At 46.5% G+C, this 23,086-nt stretch overlaps 1 protein-coding gene across 6 annotated transcripts in view; it reads left to right on the top strand.

The window, feature by feature from the left end:
• The window catches only part of GPR155 (G protein-coupled receptor 155), a 1,263,615-nt gene that overhangs the window by 1,247 nt on the left and 1,239,282 nt on the right, over nucleotides 1-23,086 (top strand). For 4 of the 6 annotated variants that reach the window (XM_069616248.1, XM_069616252.1, XM_069616251.1 and 1 more), the window contains exon 2: nucleotides 5,748-5,841. The exons of 1 other annotated variant lie outside the window; for it this stretch is intronic. The gene's annotated coding sequence lies outside the window, so the exon portion shown is untranslated. Of the gene's footprint in view, nucleotides 1-5,747; nucleotides 5,842-6,761; nucleotides 6,829-23,086 lie in introns of all 6 variants that reach the window. One more of the 6 variants, XM_069616250.1, reaches the window with a different exon arrangement.

The following is a 23,086-nucleotide window of genomic DNA, read 5'->3' as shown; positions in this document are numbered from 1 at the left end:
ATATATATATATATATATATAAAAATTGGAATGTTCAAAAACGTTCAGTCATAGCGGACACTAGTTCTTTAAAGTTTTGAAACAAAAAGCTGTAAAGCCATCTGGGCTGCGAGCTTTAATGTTTTTAAGAGTTGAAATGCCTTTGACCACCTCATTTTTGGTAATGGAGGAGGCAAGGCACTCTCGTTGGGAAGGAGACTTCCTGGCAGGTCCGCATTCTTTAAATACTCTAGTTGGCGCTGGATTGCGACCTTTTACAGGGGTCGACATTGGAATTAATGTAACAAGAGCAGGAAGTAGCTCTTTGTCAGGATTGTCATCTGCCCAAAAGTTTCTTTTCATGACCCAGGTGCTTTGGAAGCGCATTCTCATGATGGGAGTGCCTTAGCAATGATGGAGCTTGTTTTTTTTTTATTTGGCATGCACCCAAAAAAGCATATTCTTTGAACCCCACATTCTGTTGCTATATCGTGTACTCTATTGCTGTCTGTTGAATCCTCTTATCTCTTGCCATGTGCTTAACATGTCTTCACATTTTACATTACCTTTAAATTGCTTTCCCTTGTTTTTTTACATGTATGTTCTGTCAGTTCTCCCTTCTTGCTCCTACTTCTCAATTTGTCTTTACCTATGTTTGCTGCTACTTTAGAACTCTGCCAATACATCTGTTATTGCATTCATCTTTGTTCATGCCACATTTTCTCTGCTGCCACCTCCTTTTCTGTGATGCAACTTTGTTCGCTCTGTCTCTCTGCTGCTCCTACAGAATGCAGTGCTAACATGTAATATATATGACTGCCAAATGAGATGCAACTATAACTGTGTCCAGCACGTATGACCATTCATACTTTACGTATCTTTTAGAGGTTTACTATTGTACCTTTTTATGCACATTTCTAGACCTGTAGTTAATGTCAGATGGGCATAGTTATATGGCACCTGTTTGCTTGGGAGAGCCAAAAGTAGCTCTTGGCAACTATTCGTGTCAAGCTAACCAGGGCTTTCTCACTTCTATCCAGGAGTTGAATAGATCCCAACAATTTTTACCTCTGATTTACTGACTATAGACATAAGTAAAAGTTGGCGAAATACATTTAGTTTTGTAGGATTCATCAACATTTATTTGCACCTTAGCATCTTTAATAGAAGGCATAAAAGCCTGTTGTATAATATCGTTCAGCAGGTTATCCAAAAGCCTCTCTAGCCTATTACCCCCTTTTCACTGAAAGAACGTTTTTAAAGTAAGATGTCACCTCTCCGCTCGGTTAGTCTGAATTGTAGATGCCTGTCTCTTTAAGTTGCAGCATGACCCTGTGTCCTCTTTATAATGCCTAGTGAGACCATAGATCACCCATCAAGTTGTAGTGGATCAAAGTCCTACTCAGCCCCACACTACCATTAGCCCACCAGTGATACCATTCCTAAAGGTGAAACCGACCCAACCTACCAGGTAGGTCTCTTTCCCTCTTAAGGTATCTGGGTCGAGGGCAGTCTGTACTCCTTGAGCTAGCAAAGAAGCATCCAAACAATAATAGTACTGTGGTACCAGAATTAATGAATGTCTGAAAAAAGTTCTATTAAGAAATTGAAGTCTTTAATTAAACTACAAATATAAACCCTAATTACCCTGCCTTGTGAAGGTATACACCGAATAAGCAGGCGTTTGGCTTGAAGATGGCTGGAGCACATGCAGACATGATGAAGTCAGCCGATCGAAAAAGTGTTGTTTCTAAGGTAGCTCCTGAGGGCCTTCCGGGGCATGAGAATGACTTGAAAGTGGTCATGTAGTTCAAGGTGGGCAATGGAACTCGGAGCTGTTCCCTTAGCTTAGTTTCTGGGAGACCTCATAGGCCTTCTGCTTTTCCATGCCAGGAAGGTTGCTAGAGAATACCAGAAGGGGCTGTCTCTTCCAGCAAGCGGAATCCTAGTTTACAATGTCAAGGCAGGCATTGTCCAAGCAGCACTTTACCACAAATAGTCTTCTGGAATGGTTGAGAGGAGGGCTTTGCTGCTTCCTGGAGTCTCTCTCTTTATCTCTATAGCAGAATTCTTTGGATAGACTGTACCTCAAAAGAGTTCCAGGTGAAACAACCTTCTGATGCCCAAAAGTAACCTGGCGTAAGGGGTGTGGTTCTCGCCCCTTATATACTCATTGCCACATTGAATTGGTCCATTCCAAGCCTTCTGTGATGGTCCAATTCTGGCGGCAGTGACAAGAGTCTTTTGCTGGTGCTGGCAGTAACCAAATGCTTTGTCTGCAGGTAGCGGGCATGGGCACGAAGTGTAAGTCACCCAACATGGTGGGATCCTTTGCTTTTCTGTAATGTATCTCTTGGGTTACTCCTCCCTACCTTCTGTCTTCCTTGAATCAAAGATACTCCACTGGTTACCACCCTAATATGACCTCTCTATTGTACTTGAAGGGCTTTCCTTTGGAACACTGGTACCTGCAGGTATATCCTGTCCTCTTGGAAAGGTGACATTCTCTCCTCTTGGGAAGGTTTGTTTGGTTTAGGTGAAACTCTGCCCCAGACAGTTAATGCACAAAAGGCCCTGACATTTGAACGAGTTGCTTGAAACCAGGCTGGTAATAAAATGAGATCAAAGGGTTTGGGCCAGTATAACTGTATCTACCCATTGGTCGCCATGTCAAGCTGAACATGGCTTGTATGTATTTGTCAAACTGCAACAGGCCTTGAACATACACAATTAATTAGAATTTTAAATTGGGTTTAAGGCAGCTTAGTTTGTTGGAACTTTTGCTCCCAGCGGGCTGTTTGCAGTAATACACACACTACTGTCATTTTAGAACTACAAGGCAACTGCTGCGGGTGTCCAAAGATAGTTCTAGCAGAGCTAAATATTTGCACTATACTTTTCAGCCCAGAGCATTATGAAAGTGAGATTTAATTAGCCGATTCCCCCCTGGCCCCTCCACCCCCACCCTGGGAGACTAAATGACTAGCATTATTTTCTATTAAAAATCAAACATCCAAGACTAGTATACCCTCATAGATGACATTCTGTCGCAGTAATCCAAGTTTGTTCACACACCTTTCCAATGTGTGAAGCTGCTGCTAATAACCTGTACCAGACTGAAGTTTTAAAGGCACCCCAGGTACTGCCCAAGGATGTATGTTGTGTCGCGGTTCGTTCTCTGTTTTACTATATCATACCAAACTACCCAGTGCCATAGGGTCCAGGCTTTCAATGGCTTCCCATGCCTATGTAGCATTAGTGTTGGTTCGATAGGACTGTGATCGATCGAGAACATAGGGAAATATTGATGTTTTCCATTAAAGGCAGTAAGGAATAACTGCAGGAAACTGCCAATTCTAGTATAAGTGCCATGTGAATGGGAATACAATGTTTAATTTTTGTTGGCTGGGAGTCTGAATCTCCAAGTGTCCTTGAGACAGAGAGCGTCTAAAACATCCAATAATGCCTTGGATGCCATACCACCCCCTCTCAGCCCTACAGGTAAGGGTTGTGACAGCCACTTTTAGTCCCTGAAAATAGGCAAAAAATTCCCCAAGAAATTGCGAGTAAAAATACCCCCAACAAAAAATAGAAAGCTGACACGTAGAACCTAATTCCTCTGTTTTCACTCGCACAGCTCAATTGGTACGTTTAGAGCATTAGTGCATTTATAGCACAGAAAGAAATTTCTATTATAACTGCCTAATTAATAGAATTAAACATGTATTTTAATGTGCATGAATTACTAGGTGCAAAGAAAGTTATTGCAAAAACATTTTCGATTTCCAGTTAAAGCATTTTTTTTAACGGTTATGAAAAAATGCTCCCATTGGATTTATATTTTTACTCCCTACAAAATCATTTTACTCCCAACTTTAAAAAAACATGCAGTAAAATACTCCCACATTCAACTCTTATCTGGAGCACTGCTCCTCTCCGTTTAGAGGGGTCTAGGGTCTAAAACATCAACAAATCACCCCCCAAGGTGATCTCTCATTCAAAAAAGTAATCTTGTTCCTTGAGGGAAAACTTCCTTTCCCTCGTTTGATGCATAGTATGTAGTGTTCTACCTTGTAGACCGTATTTTTGTGGAAAAGAATGGCAGCACCAGCATGCTTAGGGCAGACAGATATCTGTAAAACCCTTGTGTTGTGTATGTCATTTATACAGCAATACTTAACAAGTTGCCATCAAATGATCACAGGAGACAGCCTTCATAACTGTACCTCTTTATTCCTATTCTCCAACTGACGCTCCTTTTCCATTCCTTCCTAGAGTTCTACCCAGACTACATTCCACATTCTATCAGCAACATCTCCCCCTTGCTTATCATATAAGTTCATCCTATCCATCTGTCCAGCAGAATCACATCTACATTTGCTAAATGAGACGCGAGGGCTTGCGTATAATCCTTTGAGGGCGACCAGTGTTCCCTCAAGCTTCTTGGCCACCCAAACAAGGTGCGGAATGTCCAGAATTCTTACGTGACATGAGACCAACATGTCCTTCATTTCTCCTTTCCCCATGTGGTTCTCCATCTGACTCATCCTGTGACATGAGACTAACAGGTTATTCATTTCTCCCTTCACCGTGTGTTTCTCCTTTCAAGTCATCCTGGAACATTTTATGAGAAAGCAAAGTATCCTCAGTTATTTCACTATCATCCTTCATAGCAGTACCCCTGCGTCTTTTTACAGACACAGTGACTATTAGTAACTCAGGCTCGTGACTGGAGGCATCTTTAATGGCTGTTTCTGCCGATCCAGTACCGTCTCGTTTTTACCCGCTAGCATTTGATGTTCTTCAGCTCTGCTCTTGCGAGTTGCCCAATCTTTGTCTTCCTTATTTTTCTCATTTTCCAGGGGAGAGCACTCATTCACTTCATGAGCGACATTTCAATAACTTCTTAGCATTTGTGGACTGGCCTGTCCTTGACTCGTCCCTTCCCGCTGTGACTAGTCTTTGCGCGTCCCTCTTGTCCATGTCCACCTCCCCCTTCTCAAAATGTATGCTCTCTCTTTTCCATGACGACCTCGCACTATGAGATCTCAGTATGCCGCCTCTCTCATTTGATATTACACTGGGTCTATATGTTGGTAATAACAGGGCCCCTTCTCTGCACATGGTCTGGAAGTGATATCCTTGTCCACATTGCATACACATCCGACCAAGAGCTGGACATCGACCTTTGTGTGGAAATTCAAATCCACATCTATAACGCTGTCTTTCCAGTCCAATTCTGCCGTTATCATCCCAAGCTCTTTGACAGGTCCTCAGATTTGAGCATCGGGACGGTCCCTGTATGTTATATCCGATGTCGGCTATGGTGCTCAGTTCTTTTTATGTTTCCCATACTGGCTGCTTGCGTCTCAATCCTTTCATATACTCTTGCCAATTCCAGGATATCTTTCAGCGGGAGGGATGTCCTTAGAAGATGTCTCTGAAGCTGTGATGATATGCACCCTTCAATTATCCTTGGCCTAATCGCCTCATCATTACTAAAGTTTGCAAATTCACAGTACACTGCCTTTCTATGTAATCTTAATACAAATTGCGCAGCCGTTTCATGTGGCCCTTGTGTGCACCGGTTAAATGCATACTGTTCATAGTCTCGATTGGGTGGGACTACCAATCTTTCGTTAATAGCAGACATCAATTGTTGATATGTTTTTTCCCCCAAGTTGGAATGGCTGCATTAATACCTTTCATCTCTTTTCCTACCACATTTTTAAATGTCTATTTTGTTTGGGCATCCTGGTTTCCCGCAGTCCTCAGAAATCCTTCAAACTCATCCACCCACTCTTCCCAGCGCTGCCTCTGATCCTCCTGCGGGCCAAGACTGAACGGACCTGGACAGCATAGGTAATTAACCAGATTTGTAGGCATTATTTTAAACCTGTTTTGAGTTGGTGATGCAATTTATCCATTTGTACTGTCAGAAAGCATGTTTGCTTATCTATTTATTTCTTCTCTTGTCTCATGCATGGTTTGCTGGTTTAAACGTGGCACACATACATTTTAAATATTTACTGCCAAACCGTAATTTGAAAATGAACACACCAGTTGCAGTGTTCGTTTGTGTGTTTCCTCTCTGTGCGTGGCCTTTATGGGTGAAGTGTTTATTTAGTAAATAATTAGTTGTTCATTCTGTCTGGTTAACATTATTTAACCACGACAACTGCGCAGGTTGTCCTTATCCCATCACACTGTGGCACTGCCTTGTTTCATGGGATCTGCGTTAGACAACTGTAATGTATCCTTAATGTTGTGACATTTCCACTTGTAGGCTCCGATTACTCTGTTTTTGCATTCAGACAGTTCTGTTCAAATGACTAAATCAAAGATCTGTGATGTGAGAGTGCCACGTGTTTTATATTGTGATATTCCAACGCTGTTTCCATGTTTCGAAGTTATGACATCTAGTTGACTCTGTTGCTTTATTTATATGTGCAGTTTATTTGTGTGCAGTAATTTTCAGTATTCACCATGTGCAGCCTTCACACTTTGCTGTTGTATTTTATAACTGTTTCTCTCTCTTTATTTGCACCTTTTTGGTTTATGGATTCTTTATTTATGAGCTTCTTGTTTCATCCACACTGTGGCAGTGATTCCTTTATGCTTTATTCTCTCCCCGACTTCAACGTTTCGGCAGTCGTATACTTGTAACGTTTCTTCCGTGTTATATTAAAGTGGTAACGTGTATTGTTATCAGTCTAAAATGGTATGCCAAGATGGCTGTTGCACGTTCCTTTACGCTTTTATGTCCTTTCCTCTAACTTCAGCCTTGCTTTGCGCACTGCGTCTTGACGTCTTGTCAACTTGGAATCTTGATCTTCGTATCATACGCCGGTGAGCACCGCATCTTTTGAATATTTTGCAAACACCAGCCAACATGCATTATTTAGATTCAGCGTATCATTTAAATGTTTTAACGCTGTTTTGTGCGTTGTGGCCTGGACTTGATGCGGAGATAGTTGAACACTATGGTGCAGGCCTTTAGATCTTCATGCTTCATTAAATAACTCAGCACATTTTACCGTCTGGGATTGTTGCTGCTGCAATGCTGTTGCTTTCCCCTCCTGTTACCCTCGTTCCGCTTGCCTCTTGCAGTTCCAGTCGCCGGCTTTAGCTACAGCCTTTTCACCTTAGCGATCAGATCATTGCTTGTTTCCTCGTCCAGCTGCTCTTTGTTTGTTTCTTCATTTACACCACTGTAGTTTTTGCTCTGTTTGTTTAATATTATGTTTTCTGGTTCAGCTCGTTCCTCAGCTACCAGTTCAGGTCTGCTTGTGACCTTTCTCTGCTTTGTTTTATTTCCTTGGCTTTTAGATTTGTTATGACCTCCTCCTTAGGTCATCACTCATTCTGCTTTTCAATGTCCCAATATTTCTGATTCTTTTCTTCTTTAACCAACCGCCTCCTCAGGACACTGTATTGCTCTCCTCTGAAAAGTGCACGGAACTACCATAAATCACCAGTGCAATTATAGAGCAAATACTTCAACCCAAAAACAGACACAATAATTCACAGCCACGCACACTTTAGAAGATAATCAGCTCTTTACGGCTATTTATTCAAAGCTTACAGGTACATAGAAATAACTCGTACAACTCACATGGGCATAGATCACAGAAAACATAAAGAAGTCAAAGAAAGAAATACATCACCGTGGGCGTAGCTTAATGGAACTTCATCTGGCCAGAAGCGGCTGAAAGACCCCGATAACAGCCAGGCCAAGAGCACAGCAACCCACAGGAGTGTCGGACCGAAGCGTCCCCCCTCCGACTGAAGTCTTTGTGCTTATCCCGTCTGACCGCTAAGGGCTTCCGCATATATGCCCTCCTCAACAAGGGGTGGCACCTTCTCGAACCTTCTGGCAATGCGCTTGCGCATTGATGGGTGACCGTTGGTTGCCAGCTGAATCAACCGACAGTAACCCCAAGGAGCAAAGCACTTCTCTCTCCTAAACGCCCCGGGAAACAATTCCATAACTCATCTCAAAACCTTGGCACAGGCCGAGCAAACCCAAAACAAACTTCGCTATCAGGTACCAGCCGGCACCTGCGGATCTTAGCTTTCCCAGTGCCATGTCCTTGGCTGGGAAGGCCTGCATTCCAAGCCCATCAGCAAATAACGTTGAAAACATGTTGTTTCGCAAAGCAAGTGTAGCTTTCCACTGAGGCATGGATAAATATCCATCATGGCTCTGAGTGCTCCCAGAATGCACTGCGCACCAGCGCCCTGTTTTAGCTCAACCATCACAGACACTTCCTTTCAGCCTCATCTGCAGGCCATCATTCCTTCTTTGTCATTTGTGCGCTTTACCTTCCATTTACACGTGTGGATAAGTAATCTCCTCGTCGCCAGTTGTTGTGTATGTGTAAAATGAAGGATATGGTTTTCAAACCACAGTTTTCCAAACAGTGCTCTGAATGTCTGTGTGGATGATTGTAAACCTGGAGCCTTGGTAAATCTTTCAAAGGCATTCAGTACTATCAATGGAGGGGACCTCCAAACCTACTATCAATCATTGTACGTTTACATGAGTGCACACAGGTACAAATTAGGTTAGATGGACAGGGCCACCTAACTAATCCAATTAGTATGGAGAGAGGTGTGAGTCAGGGGTGCATTCATGCCCCCTGCCTCTTCAACCTATACCTGGCAGACAACCTTGGTGAGGCTTTGCATCCGTGTGCCTTTTGGTAGCCCCAAGTTTGTGAATCAAACAGTTAGCTGGATCTCCTATGCCGATGACATTATGTTGTTTGACCACACTTCAGTAGGTATCCAGAGACTGTTAAATGCAGTAGAGATTATCCAGTGGAGATTGATGTGTTGATCAACCACTCCAAATCTTGCATCATTCACTTCAGCAGGTCTGTAAGTAGTAGTATTGACTTTAAGTGGATCTTGAACAACCAGGATGTTAGGCTCATAAAAGAAGCGACATACTTGACTTTAAAATTGGATCTTCCCTGAATGCCTCATATGTGGTGGATTATCTGAGGGAGGGTGGGGGGAATTGACCAACTCATCTGCCAAATTAAAATGAATTAGGCAAATAATGTTGGTTCTTCATTGTCCAAATAATTGATTACTACAAGATGAACATTATTCCAACACTGATGTATGGATTGGAAGTTGAGACGTAAGCATGGGATTTGGACTGGGTTTGATTGGAGGGAAGGCTGTGGAAAAGTCTTAAATCTCCCGATATGCCTCCCCATGGCGAGCTGCTGATACAAACTTGGTCTAAATTCCCTAAGGTTCAGCTTGGATTGGATGTGGGTGTCCTTGTATAGAGCGATCCTAATATCCTACAAACAGTCCTTATATGAAGATGTAAGAAATGGGTTAATTGAGGCGAGAAGTCACAGGCTATGTGAATTACAGGGTGTGGTGGTCTCAATCTTGAAAATGTTTTCCCGTACAGTGGAAGATGTGATATGGCATTTATGACGCGCCTATACACAAATGTTTCTATCCTTGAAGAAAATCCAACGGGGTGAAACTAGCCTTAATGAGAACAGAGTGAATTGATACTATAGATCTAATTTGCATACTAGGCTAGATACGTTAATGGGCTCTTGGCCTGCATACTTTTGACGATTTCCCAAACCGCTGTTGGCAAGACTAATTCTTTAGATTTCTCCTAAGCAAGGTCATAGAAGTGCGGGCCAAAGATAAGACTGAGCAGAGTCATCAATACATTTTCAGGGATTCAATAAGGCAAACTCTAAAGCATATTTAAAATTTTATGCCCGGGGGTTGCAATAGCAGTGAGTATTCTACCCAAGACGCTTTGCTAACAACGATGGGTAGTTGACTATGGAAGATTTCTGGGAGCGTTCATCCTTGGGTCACAAAACATTTCTAACCCTTGAAGTTTTAAGAATGTTAAACGGTCTTAGTTTTGTGTCTACATTGTAAATGTGAAAAGGAAAGTAGAAACTGTCATTATGAGTACTGAGTTGATGTTTCGAACTCGGGGATTGTTTATGTAAATGTATATTTTTTCTTTGGTTTCTTTGTAAACTGTTTTATAATGTTCATATATGAAACGTCATATCTTTGACTGTGCCACACTATTAATAAAAGAAAAAATACTGTAAACTAGAAGAGCCCATGTTCTATGATTACCTGGGAATCGGGTTCCATGAGAATGGTGGATTGTCCTCACAGATGGACAAAGCCTGTACCAATCTAAGAAAGTATAGCAGGGTTACAAATTCCTTCTTTGTGAAACACTGGAGAGAGCCATCTCACCCACACTTGAGCAATACCGAAAACAGGCAATACCAGTGTCTGTTTTTGGTGCAGACATCTGAGGAAACTGTAGTTCCCGGGCCCCTGACAAAATTGAAAACATGTTTCTGAAGATATTGCTTTTACTCCCACAAAGCTCCACTGCATCGTTATTACATCTGGAGTACGTCATTAGTCCGATTTGGAAATTTGCTTTTCCATAAACCAGTTTTATACTGGCTTAGATCGTGGAGTACAGAGGGCTTGTGGAAGTACCTAGCTGCACGAGTCACCTCTCTTTTCTGCGGTGGCGGAGGGGTGGGGAGGGATGCATCCTGTGAGTTGCCCATGTGAAAGAAAATTTGCTGGGGTTAAATGAATCTGTGTTGTGGGAGGCCTTCCACAATACAGACACATCTGCCTCACCCAGGATTAAGAGAGCAGCAATTGTAAGGACAAGAGGGACATTGATAGAGGCAGCAAAATGGACTTTGGTTTAGCATGCTATCTTGATTATATGCATCCGCCCTACGAGAGATCTTTGTATATGGAATTTAACATAGGGACACTATCATTAGCCTTTTTATATTTATTATTTTATTTTTTTTACCAAATCCTGGGGTTCTGGCGGGTCGGCATTTGCCCTCTTTGTGGGTTATAGATTGAAACTGTCATCCACTTTTTGTTTCTCTGTGAAATATTGAGAAGCTGATACGTAAGACCACTGCTATGGTCTACTGGTCTTCGAACAACTGCTGAAGCATTGAAATTCTGTAGAGACCCAACTGAGCCCGATATAGTATTTATAGTAGCCTGTTACATCCATAGGGCTTGTCTGCTCAGATCGAAAGTATTGGCAATGATTAATATTGCAGGCAGCCCGACTTTTTGCTTTAACTTTGCTGAAAGGTGCAATAGTTAAAAGGTTGATGTGGTTCTTTGAGGCTGCGAGTAAACTCTCCTCTTAGTATTATGTGATGATGTTTAGTTCTGTTTTATTCGATTTTTAGTATTTAAAAAATATTGATGGGTTTATTGTAAATTCAGTGTATCGTCTATTTTTATATATTCAAATCTGTTTTGTACAGTTTTTAATGTGATTATCTCTCTGGTTTGTACGCCGAATAAAGTATTGACTTACTGACTAGCGTGAGCAGCAACATGAGGGGACATTTGGAACTCTCTTCCCCTGCACTCTGTTTGGCCATTGTTCCCTGCTTCAACTAAGATTTTCTCTTTGGACGTGAACTAATGTAATTTTATCACCACATCTCTAGGTTTCTCTGACGGATGTGGGTTCAGGGCCCATTCGGTGTGCTCTATCAATGTCCACATCTAATGCGTAGTTATCTGGAAGAAGGAATGCAAACCATCCTTTAGCAGGCCATGTGGGTCAGACCCTTCATTACTTCTTTTAGAAATTTGGGGTGCAGGTTACCGCCATTGTTTTCTAGGTCCTAAAATTTGTCTGACAATTGAAATGTTAATTTCTGGAGGTCTGTTATCTCTCCATGCATGCATCCCGGGCAGCTCTGCTGAGCAGCCTTAATGCCCATTTTCCCCCAGTGAGTTGAGTTCCTGCTGCACTTTATGTAAGCTTCACTTCACTGAACTACCCCTCTAAATTGCACATGCTGTACCTTGCAGGTTCCATCTTTAGACAGCAGCGCTGCCCCCCCCCTAAATTGCATGTCCGACACTGTATATGGTCAGGGGGTGGTAGACAGCAGAGCTACCCTGCACCATACATGCTCTTACTTTGAACAACCGAATTACGCCCACTCCCCAAATTGAATGTACTGTAGCGTACATGCTCCAGTTTTACACAGCTATCTGCCTAAAGGCAGAGCCCAGGCACCTCAAGAAAGTAGAAAATGACCAGGCAACCAAAGGGAGCCGATATGGCCAAAACATATGACTTTTCGTCACTTTTGGAAACATTTCAAAACTACTCCAACGCAATAAGATGACATTCTTCCCCCATACATCATAAACTGTCTAAAAGTTGCAAATGCAAGAGCATAATTTAGTCCACACCTACTCATGAAAGACAGCCCCTCCCCCTTTCTCTCCTTTGTATTGAAAATAGCTGTTAATGGGTGAGGAAATTCCTTCCTGGCTCTAGGAGACACCCTATGTGGGAACAGTACACACCTTGTGCATACGTTGATCCCATCCATCCCCTCCCTGTCATTGGAAACCTAGCCCTTAAATGCTGGATGAAAAAAAAAAAAAAAGTGCTGCTTTTTGCCCCGGTTCCATCATGTAGCTCTGGCACACAGCTTTGTAATGAGATTGTCCAGAAACCCTTACCTAGCAAGGGGCCAGAACGACTGTAAATGCAAGATTGCAGTGTTATTGCTCTATCCTATTCCCCTGTCCTAACCACCTCTACTGTCGCTGCTAGGCTACTGCTCTTCGCTGTTCTGCAGCCACCACACACACCCTTTTTAGGCCTAGGTGCACTTTCCGGAATCCACATACTTCTCTTTTGTGCTCCTCGTTTCAATGTGGTGAACCCCCTGCGTGGTTGCAGCTTCACTCTAATAGCAAAGTCCTGGTGCAGCCTAAAAATTGGGGGGGTAGGAGGGTTCATTTAATTTTGTACTGTGTGTGAAGAGTTTGGGGATTGTGGGAGAGTGAAGAGTAGACTTTTGGGAGGAAGGAGCAGCCCCACCTCGACTGCCTGATGAACGCCCCTTTGCCTGCCCCTTTCGGGCAAATGTCCCAGCAGGCCGCTGAGCACAGAACCTGAGTATGTTGAATTGAGTTTTAAGGCATCACTCAGCCTGCCAACCACCATAATAAGGGAGGTGAAATAGGGGACTTCTGTCCTTACATTTCAAGCAGCTCTTTCAGTGAAAGAAAAGTTCTTTCCTCCCATAACCGGATTTCGAAAATGGGGGAAACTGGGAGCTATTTAGCTCCTGCTTGTATCCTTGAACTTCATGGTTAGCTTGATGCCAACAGTTACCAGGAGCTACATTTGGCTCTCTTACGATGCCGAACAAATGCACCTGTGCATTTGGGACAACCTATTAAACATTAGGACACGTCTGTCAGACATTTAAAGCATATGGGGTAATAAATAAATTGACAAAATAATACGATAAAACCTTATGTGGTAGTTAGATTTGCAAAACGTGATGTACTTGCTCCTCATTCCCTGGTGGTAGCTCCTGGTCTTGCTTATCCAAGCTTAATTTCAATACCTGCATAACCCTTAGCATGTAGCTTATGGTAATGAGTGGAATTTCCATACTGCCCATTTCCCTTGTCTGCAAACTTACAGATGCTTGTTTTGTGGTCACGGCATACAATGAAAATGATTGTGAATGAGAGAGAGCACCAGAGGGAATTAATATGATCTAGTGAAATGGGACTGGTCTGCAAGAGGCCAGTGGTAGGAGAGCAGGGTTTCAGGTTGTTTACCCATTCACCTCTTCCCCTGTCAAACAGACTCCCCTCTAAGATCTCTTGCCGCTTAACACCACACAACACCGTCTTCCCTCTCCTTCTTACATGCCTAGCCATTAGCACAACAACACTAGCTGAACCACAACAAAGCACTCCATTTGAGCTCTCTCCCACATTAGCAGATAACCAGACTCCAAGTGCTATAGTCTGAGATCTTGGGCTGTTCCCTATTGATAACTTACTCCCAGGTTGCTCCACCAAACTAATAGAAAGCGCACTGGCACACACAACATGAACCCGATACCTCAGGCCTGCTCCCATCAACACCAAAGGTTTTGCATCTGCCTGTACCACTGTCCCACTAATGATGCTCACCCCCCCTTTTTTTTTCTTACGAAACCACGTGCAGCAGGACCATCAATGATGGCAGAAGAGCATGAAACACCACTACTTGCATTGCACTTGAAGGATGTGACATTTTGCCAGATACTGTCTTTTTTTGGGAAGGCTGCCGGTGTGCCCCCTGCCATCGCCTTAACCGTAGGTGCCTCCTCCAACCCGGCATCTTGTTCCTATGCAAGGTCTTGTTTTACGTTTCAGGTGGGCCCCATTGGCTACAGGTAAGTGCTCATAGATCAGCTGATAAAGCTCCTGGTTCTACTTTTCATCAGTCAGATATCTGGGGAAAAATAAACGATCCACTCTTCAATGGCATGTTGGATGAAGTCATTTGTGGTGTTTGTGATACATATCAACTTACGTTTAGAGAGGGTAGCTGTGACACAGACCCAGAACCTGGCCTTACTGTCTCCCTGGTCCCTGCTTTGTGTTATCTTAGTTGTTGCAACCAAGTTGTTGTTATACATTCTGTGTGATGGCCAAGACTGCACGGCCGCCGCCACCCCAGTGCCCCACTCACAGCCTGCTGCAGGCATACACTGGTCTGCGTATCCTGCAGTAGAATTTCCTGCCCTGTTGAACCTGGGTGCCACTAAGCCTTCCCCCCCACAACTGGTCCTCGCCAGACCCCTCTCCACCGAATATCTGTGGGAAAGGTGCATGCACCTCCAGGGGAAGATCCAGCAACACAAAGGCTTTCCTTTGCACCCCGTCTTACCTCTGAGGTTTGCCACACAGGTAAAGCTACCCCTCCTGAAGTAGCAGTGCTCTGGGATCGCAGTTAGAAACCTGCCTTTAGCAGTGTCCTAGCACCCTCCAGATGCTCCCCGCTGATCTGTGTACTCTTGGTTCAAGGCAGGCAGGAGGGAACCCTTGTTGATTGGTTGCTCTGGCTCACGCTGATGCCTTAGAGTGTGGCGCTGGGCAGTGCAAAGAAGATTGAAGCGATTTGCATGTAGGGGATTTTGTAGGGGATTTTAACCAGTCCCCTAAGTGGGACTGGTTAAGCGACGCTCAAGTAGACATGTGCATGGAAAGTAACTGCTGAAGAGGAGATGATGAATTTTATGAATCTAGAAATGTTGACAAACCATTGCCTGCCATTCTATCCTTAAATTCCTCCTTGATCACTAACACTGTTTTTCATGCAGAACCTGCAAGAGATGTTTCTGTATATTCTGGATTTTAGCTGACCACATTTCCTGTAATGTACTTGTTGCATGAAGATAAAAAAAAAAAAGCCAAAGGGGGCGTGGCTTGGAGCCGATGCGATGCAGTCGCTCCTCTAAAGCTGCCCGTGGACTGCCCGCTGCTATAGCTAAAATTGTGCAGTTCCTGTGGCCTACACGATCCATCAATGCCAGCTATGTGGATCGGAACCGCTGGGGCACTAGCAGCTCAAAGATGAAAGCCGGGAGAGGGAGCACTATGTTCGTACTCGTCGCTTGAATCCCGCCCCCCCCCCTCTGCCGCTCGGAGAATCCAAGATAGCGGGCGCACGTATGATGCGTGCGCAGTCAGGAGTTGGAGGCGATCCTCCCCGTAGCACTCGAGCCGGAGGGGACGGACGAGTATCCAAACAAGAAGCGGGGACTGTCCATTGGCCGGTGAGGGCGGCCCGGGCCCCCCCCTGGATCCGGCGAGGAGACCCGCATGCACTGGCCCCGTTTTGTGCACCCTCTCCCTCCTAGGGCGCCCCAGCCCACGCCGCCCTACAGCTACACATCCAGCGAACGGAGGACTATGCGGGCTGCGTGAGTGTCCCACCTGGGTGCCTGGTGGGGCCTACCTTCCGGCCTATGGACATGTGCAACGGCCCTTGAAGCGACTCAATTTCCTGGAGCGGTTATGGGAGACCCTCCCCCCAACGGTTGGTGGCGGGAGCTCTCAGCAGGAGCCCCTTGAGAGATTTAAGGTAGGCCTAGCCTGCATGCTCTTCTCCCTGAGCCCTTACTGGGGCGCCCCGGCCCACGGCCCTGCTGCCCGCGGATAAGGCCTACATCCCGCACGGGCAGCGCTTCTTAGCCTCTGGGGCGTGAGCAGCTCCCATAGCAACTCTTCTTCACCGCTACATCGCTCCCGGTGGCCATTGTCCCGCCGCTGACAACCAGCGCGATGACCAAGCAACAAAAGACCACCAAGTCTTCGGACATAGCAACTCTGCTGACCGCTTCCGACAAAGCTAAAAAACAAGATTCCTGCCCCTCTATCTCACGGGAATCCCTGGATAACAAGGGACCTTTGGCGACCAAAGAAGATATACGTGAATTCATGGCGGATATCAAATCAGAATTCCGCTCTTGTATGGCGGAACTCACAACTAAACTGGAAAGCACAGATAAAAGTCTCGGAGGTTGAACAAAGAGTGGGAGTTGTTGAGGATCATATCCAAGATCATGCCTCCGCGCTAACTGAGGTCCAACGCTCAATCGGACTATTGCAGGACAAGTACGACATCCTGGAATACAAGCAAGAGGACCTCGAAAATAGGGCCCGGCGCAACAACCTCCGCATTCAGGGGGTTCCCACTTCGATCCCAGACAAGGGGTTGGCTGAATATGTGGGCCTCTTTTTCCAATCTCTCCTCCCTGACCTTGAAGATTCACAGCTTCTCCTAGATCGCACCCACAGGCTGAACCCCCCCCCCTCACGCGGAGTGGAATCGGATGGCCCCCCCCCCGACGTCATCACTAGGGTGCACTTCTTTACCACGAAGGAAGCCATCTCAGCGATAAGCCGCTCCAAAGACGAAATTACATTCCAAGGGACCTCCCTCCAGATCTTTCAGGACCTTTCTCCTCTTACTCTTCAAAAGAGGCGAGCTCTTCGCCCTCTAACCACCTTTCTTCAGGCTCAAAAAATCCGCTACAGATGGCTCTTTCCCACAGCTTTGCAATTTTCCTACAAGGGCTCATTCAGGAAAATTAGCCACCTGGAAGATGCTACCGACATCCTGCGCCCAGATGCTTCCAAACTCTCGTCTTTCCTGCCCTCCGAAGCAACGGCTGACTCAAACCTGGTGGCCTCCCCTAATCCCACACAAGATTCTTGGTTGAGGGTTCCCAGATTCCGTAAGACGAAATAGCCGGATGCGACCCCCTGACGGAGCTTCCACCTCGATCCCGGCACCATGATCATCAGCACCCTCAGGAACACAGATAAGCTTCATCCTTAAAGCAGCGGGCATTATTCCACGGTCCATGCCCGGTTCCAAGGCACAGTCCATCTATGAGTCCTTGGAACAAACCACTAAGATTACCTGTAAGGTTAGCCATGTTGGCTACACACTGTTCTATGGCCCCGTTGGCCAAGGGAGGCATTAGACGCGCAAAAGGTCAGCCACCCTCAGTTAAAACTCGGCCCTCCTGTTGGCGGCCCGAGGAAAAACCCCACAGGCAGGTTGGGGAATGGCCATGCACTCCGCAACATGATGGCTGATCCCTCCACATCTCCCCCTCTCCCCCAGGACTCGTCAACCTCCCCGGAATTGGCCCCAGAACATCGAACTCTGAGGTTCGTCTCCCTGAATGTCAAGGGACTAAATTCACCCGCCAAACGCAAGTCCATCCTGGAGAAGCTTCAGAACGACGGTGCAGCAGTGGCTATGCTACAAGAAACCCATCTGCTGCCGGCAGACCATAGCCGCCTACGCTCCCGAAACTTTCCGAAGCAACTTTTCGCATCTGGGAACTCCAAGAGGGGTGGCACAGCTATCCTATTTGGGAGGGGACTGAACCCTCAAATTCTAGACTCTATAAGCTCCCCGGAGGGGCGGTACATGGCGGTGAAATGCCTACTACTAGGACAACTCTATTCTATAATTTCCTTATACGCACCCAACTCAGGCCAGGCGCTGTTCTGTGAATCCCTGAGTACAACTCTCTCCCTGTTTCTGGAAGGCCAGATAGTGATTGGAGGGGACTTCAATGGGGTCCCGGACCCCACGAAAGACAAGTCACACCCACCCAGTGCCGGAGACCTCCCATAGCCCTGGCTCTCCTACAACTATTTAGAACTTTGGGGCTGATGGATTCATGGAGAATACTCCACCCATCCGAAAGAGGCTTTTCCTTTTATTCTTATGTCCACAGAACCTTCTCCAGGATAGATCTTCTTCTAGTGTCTCCACAAATCTTCACGTTCACCAACAATGTGACAATTGGCTCCAGAATCTTGTCTGATCACGCTCCGGTGACCCTGGAAATCCGAGTGTAGGAACCTGCTAACCCCCAACAGCGCAGATGGACTCTATATGATACAATTCTCAACGAGATGCCACTCAGAGACGCGATTGCAACCACGATCACCAACTTCTTTAAGGAGAACCCCAGTGAAGACGCCTCTACCGCCAATACTTGGGACACAATGAAAGCAGTAGTGCGGGGTGAACTGATTGCACAAGGAGCGGCCTATCATAGACACAAACGTCAAACTCGCCAGGGCCTTGAGGAAGACCTTAGAAATGCAGAAAGGAACCATAAGGAGAAGGGCTGGACCCCTAAAACTCAGCGGGCCATCCGGATAGCATAAAAAAAGATTGAGGCCCACTATGCCAAACACACTGCCCACCAAATGGCAAAAGCAAAACAGTTTTATTATGCTAAAAACAACAAAGCAAATAAGCTACTAGTGGCCAAACTTGCCAAGGCGAAGAGAAACAATACAATTGTGGACCTGCGGGACCAACGAGGCAAGGTCCATTACGCTGACCAGGACAAACTGCAGCTCGCTGCGACCCACCTGACTCAGGTGATTACTGCTCCAGTGCGGGACATGGAGGAACAGAAGGAATACCTACAGGGTGCAGCGCTTCCCCCGGCTAAAAAGAACAGCCTGTGACTCTGTGGAGGTGCCGATTACTGACGAAGAAGTGGACGAGGCAATAAAAGCCCTTAAATCCCGAGCCCCTGGGCCTGATAGGTATACAACCAGGTTTTACAAGATTTTCAAACCCCAGTTATTAGCACATTTGGTACAGTTGCTTAACTCGTTCAGGACCACGGGCACTGTAACCCCGTCCATGCAGGAGTCATTTACGGTCTTATTACCTAAACCTGGAGGCGATCCGAAGAACCCTGCATCATATAGACCCATTGCCCTGCTCAACATAGATGCTAATATTTACTCTAAAATCCTGGCATCACGTCTGTCTCAGTTCTTGCCGTAGATAATCAGTGCGGATCAGAGTGGCTTCCTCGGACACCGCTCCACGGCCGACAACTTGTGGAAGAGCCTTAGATCTGGTGGAACTTGCCTCCCGGGATTCCCGGGAATTGGTGCTTCTGGCCCTGGACGCGATCAAGGCGTTCGACAAAGTGGATTGGACTTTCATGAGGCTCACCCTTTAGGCTTTTGGATTTGGCCCTGAGTTCTGCACTATGACGCTGGCAAATTATAAAGCTCCCAAAACCCTTCTCAGAGTTAATGGTACCCTCTCCTCCCCCATCAACCTAACTTGCGGAACCTGACAGGGATGCTCGCTGTCGCCACTTCTCTTCGCTCTAATTATGGAACCGTTTGCCCAGCGGATCAGGTTAAACCCTGCAGTCGAAGGCTTTCAATCAGGCCCGGCACACCACAAGCTGGCCCTCTATGCAGACGATGTCCTCCTGACTATCACGAAACCCAGCTCCTCCCTCCCTCAAGCCCTGGCTGAGATAACGAGCTATGGCGAGGTCACAGGCTTCACAGTCAACTACCGGATATCAGCCGCCATGGAGTGGGTTTAACCCGAGAAGCCCTAGTCCCGCTGTGCGCAATACAATGGACAACCAAAGGAATTCGCTACTTGGGAGTTCAGATCCCGGCCAACCCAAGCGAGACTTATCAGGCTAATTTTCCCCCATTGTTTACAAACGGAGGCAGATTTGAGACGCTGGGCGGCACAAGATCGCTGATGGGCCGTATTACAGCCTGTAAGATGAACTTACTACCGAGATTTGTGTATGCGTGCTCCACACTCCCGGTGCCGGTTCCCGCGCCAGCCCTTCAACGCCTACAGAAGAAAATGCTGCAGTTTATTTGGAGGGTGGGAAAAGCCCAGGATCCCTAAATCCACGATGCTGGGCAATGCGAAAATGGGTGGCCTCGGGGTCCCCGACCTGCAGAAATACCAAATGGCGGCTCAACTGTCTTGTATCCAATCATGGCAAGTCCTAACCAACCGCCCTAGATGGGTGGACCTCGAACAAGCGCAGTTACCCCTCCCGCTACGCTTTCTCCCACATGTCCCCCCTCCGGAACGGCGACAGTGGCGGAATCTTTTGGCATCCACCAAACGCACCATTTCGGGGTGGGACAAGGCGTTGAAACAGAAGAGGATCCCGACGGGGCTCAGCCCCCTCTCCCCGGTGTTTATGAACCCGACCTTCTCTCCTGGTCTGTCTCCCCGGAATTTTAAGGCCTGGAATGCAGGAGGCCTAGAGACCCTGGGTCAACTTTTTGAAGGGGGCCAACCCTGCACCTTTGAGCGATGCAAAGAACTCTTTAGGATCCAGGAACAAGATAGATTCACATATACCCAGCTATGCCACTGGTGCACCCACCCACAGACTCGCCAGGCGGCTACTCGTCCCCCCACTGCCATCAAATTAACCCTTAATGAGCTCCCGCCCTGAGGAAGAATCTCCACTCTATACAAGCGCCTCCAAACGATTTTCCTAACCTCCAAGACCCGGTATATGGCCCTGTGGGAGGTGGACCTGGGCCATCCGATTGAAGACCAACAGTGGGTTGACATCTGGTCCCGGGCTCACACCTCCTCATCTTGCATCACAAATGGAGAGTGCGCCTACAAGATCCTCCTCCGGTGGTACTACCCTCCCCTAAGACTTCACCACATGAACTCCACACTCAACCCTCAATGCTGGAGGCAATGCGGCCAAATAGGCTTCTTCTTCCACATGTGGTGGTCCTGCCCCAAGGCTCAAGCCTTTTGGAAACAATGCCTAGCGACGCTAGCGGACATCACTCGGGTGTGACTGCCCTTGGCCCCCGAACCTATCCTCCTTGGAGCACCGATCCCTGGGATCTACCCAAGGTCTGGTCCCAAGGCCAAACTATTATCGCAATGCCTACTTGCGGGCAGGAACGTGATAGCCCGCACCTGGAAAACGACGGAAGGCCCTATAGTGCCTTTCTGGTGGATGAAAGTCTGGGACATCCTGATCGCCGAGAAGGTGACGGCTGCCGGGGCAGGCACTTTACATCGCTTTCGCAACATCTGGGGTCCGGTATTAGATTTTGACCAAAGGTTCCTGGCCCTGACTTTCAAGCCCCCACTGGCCAGGAGAACTATTCAGGATAGAGATCCCCTGCGGGGACGTGAAGACGGAACTTGAGACGAAGGGTGGGGTGGGAGGAGCGTCAAATGGTATTACTGTATGCTACATGTCGCAAGTGATTAAGCTTTGTATTGCCATAACCTGCCTGTTTAAAATAAACACGTTTAAAAAAAATAAAAAAAATAACTAAAAAAAAAAAGCCATGGTGAATGGATACAAGCAATTATTTTGTGGGCTGATAAAGCTTTGGTTGGCGGGAGCTTTTAACTGTATGCAAGCCTGGGACTTGATGGCTGGGTGGAAAGTAGTCTAATGGCGGTTACAGCCTTAAAATAAGGGTGCCTTGAGAGGTGTGGCTTGATAGTCCCTCAACATGGTGATGCCTGCAGCCCTGATATCCCTGCAACAACACCAGAAACCGTAGGTGCCCCTAATCCATGGTTGCGCCTCAAACCCATGATCAAAACTGTCTCTATTTTATTGACGATCCTCTAACATTGAAATTCTGATCTAACTTGAACATTCTTTAAGAATGCATTTGCTTCCTGTGGTTCACTTCTTCCACACTCTCTCTCTCTCCCTTCCTTGTTTGCCCTATCTCTTCTTTCTGCTGTCAATGTGTCTCACTTTATCTGTAGATTTAACTCTCCTCTATTTCTCTCATGTTTTCCCATCTTTACCATCCTTTTATCTCTTCGTCCTCTTGACCCTCTTTATCATTTCCACTGTTGCTCTCACTATTGTTACTCGGTTTTCTTCCTTCTCCTGTGTTTTCTTACGCAACTCCTCAACTAGGCTCTGCTGCGTTGGGGGTCTACTCCTGGTTCCCACAAACTCATTGCAGGAGCTTGTGAATCGGGCTCTGTATCAGCCCATTGAAGTACCCTGCTCTTGCTCGGCCTGCCACACCGCACAAGTCTGGTATCTCACTTGCCCGGTCATTTCGCACTCCGGCCTTCGGGCACAACACCCCTTCTGGCATTCTGCTCCTCCGAGCGTCTCTCTTCCAGTCTCTTCCCATTGTGCACGGCAGCGTAATTTAACTCTGCAGGCTGCATGGATACTCCTTCCAGGTTGCTTCTTCGCCTGAGGTGCCCAAGGAGGCTGTTGTTTCTCCCATTCTGCTGTTTTCCTTTGCTCTGTTGTGGTGCAGGAGCCTGGGCTGGCGTGCCCAGTTTTGATAGCTGTTTTTCCTAGCAAGGATGAAATTACGTTTGGTCCAGAAGCCGGGTCAGCCATGTCAAAAGGGTTATATGATATATTTTATTCTGTCGCGCTCGTACACAAAGTGTTTCAGAGCGCGACAAGGCAAGGAAGGGGAACAAGGGAGAACAAAAAAACGTTCTTACTAGGCCCAGTGACATTGAGAATGCGCAAGTGCATGGGAGAGCAGGAGGGGAAAAGTGCATGGAAGGGGGGAGAAGTGGAAAGTGCGGAGCTAAGGAGAAACAGATAAATAATAATAATGAATGAATGAATAAATAAATAATAAAGGCAACAAACAGTGGTAGTGCAGCAAGCAAGTGCTGGGTTAAGGCAGTAGACAGGGTAGGGCTGATAAGTGCAGGATGAAAAAGGGGGTGGAGGGACTGTATGGGAACAGATACAGACCCCAGTGCAAGGGGTAGCCCGGAGGCAGTGCGGGTGGCTGGGTGAGCAGGTTCCTGGCCCCGGTGGACAGAGGGAGGCCAGGTGCACAGTGCCAGAAGAGAACAGATCAGCAGGGGAGAGGGTGGACAAAGGAAGAAGCCAAGAGGAAG

This window comes from Ambystoma mexicanum, chromosome 9 (genome assembly GCF_040938575.1).
Source record: "Ambystoma mexicanum isolate Mex_15411 chromosome 9, UKY_AmexF1_1, whole genome shotgun sequence".
NCBI lineage: Eukaryota > Metazoa > Chordata > Amphibia > Caudata > Ambystomatidae > Ambystoma > Ambystoma mexicanum.
The sequence above is the reverse complement of the archived record's forward strand: the minus strand, read 5'-3'. Positions and strand labels throughout refer to the sequence as shown.